The sequence below is a fragment of the Pteropus vampyrus genome, unplaced genomic scaffold, assembly GCF_000151845.1.
Source record: "Pteropus vampyrus isolate Shadow unplaced genomic scaffold, Pvam_2.0 Scaffold57, whole genome shotgun sequence".
Classification (NCBI taxonomy): Eukaryota; Metazoa; Chordata; class Mammalia; order Chiroptera; family Pteropodidae; genus Pteropus; species Pteropus vampyrus.
Genome location: NW_011888838.1, coordinates 3,163,728 through 3,165,148, shown reverse-complemented (window position 1 = coordinate 3,165,148; position 1,421 = coordinate 3,163,728). Strand labels below are relative to the sequence as shown.

At 32.4% G+C, this 1,421-nt stretch overlaps 1 pseudogene; it reads right to left on the bottom strand.

The window, feature by feature from the left end:
• Window positions 1-235: 235 nt before the first annotated feature.
• Window positions 236-354, bottom strand: LOC111740085 (annotated as a pseudogene).
• Between the last annotated feature and the right edge of the window lie 1,067 nt (window positions 355-1,421).

The window sequence follows — 1,421 nt, the reverse complement described above, 5'->3', positions numbered from 1 at the left end:
ATGTTTAATTCGTAAAAGCTAAGCAAGAGCTAAATTAATCTCATCTCCAACAAAATCTAGAATATAATGAACCATAAAATAATAAGTAAAAATAGTCGTTGATTGTTAAGCTCAAGATATTTTTATTTTATTTTTTAAATTAATTAATTATTTTACTTAGGCCAGGCAACCCTTGGTTGACTTCACAGATTGCAAGGACCTTGTCAGCTTACAATCCCTTATTTTTTATTTTTGATGCCCACAGAACCTGGTCTTCCTAGGTGGTCTCCCATCCAAGTACTTGCCAGGCCCGATCCTGCTTAGCTTCGGAGATCAGACGGAATCAGGCTTATTCAGAATGGCATGGCCCTAGATAAGGTCAAGATATTTTTAACACTCAAAAATTCATAAACAAGAGTAACATTCTCAGCATACTCTTTTTTTAAAATAAATTATGGATAAATTATATAGCAACAGAAAAATATTGAGAGGAGGTTACTGAATTAGAAACAGAAATTTGAATTTTCATTAATTTATACAACACGTGAATGCTGATGAGCATGGCAAAAAATTGTCAAAGACTATTGGATAAAAGCATAAAAGCTGAAAGAAGCAATTTCAAAGTATCTGTGTGGTAGGTATCATAGAATGGATCACTCTCATGTTCCTCACTGTGCATGAGACTGGAAAGCTAAAGACTGGGCAGATCTTTCTGAGCAGATCTTTCATGGAAAATAGCTTCTGCAAGTGGCTGCATGTCGAATTGTGAAGGCAAATATGGATATTTTGGAGTGAGGACCATGCTTCTGCAGCTGTGTCATAAGAAGCGCAACAGTTGAGCTGTAACTGAGTTCTCAGAATTTTTTAGCCAGCTTTGTGGATGTCACATTTGTGTCAATTTGGCTGTAGGAATTGTAGAAAAAGTAGTGTGGTCTTGGAGCCAGTACGTATGGCCTGGCTTCCTTGATTACTCAGCCTTAAAATATGGAAAAATACCGCTGTTCTCTTGAAAAAACAAACATGCAGTGTTCTCAAAGGAACAGAGTCTACTCATGCAGCTCTTCCGATAAGTGTAAGCCTTCTAGTTCTCTGAATTAAATAACTTTCTGCTTAAATTAAAATAGATTCTTATTATTGCAAACTAATAGAAAACATAACCTCATTATTCAGAAATAATAAAAAAAATTTAAAATTTCTACTTTTTCAATACTAAATTATGAATGTCTTAGTATATATATGCATGTATCTGAAAAAATAGAAGTAATATACCTAATTTATTTAAGTAATATAAGTAACAAAATTATGTCATTACAATATTCTAAATCATCATTTTAATAGCTACATTCATACACATAATATGGATACTTAATAATTAATATAATCCTTCCCTCTTTGCTAGAAATTTCATAATGGATATCTTTTTTATTAAAAATACAACTGGT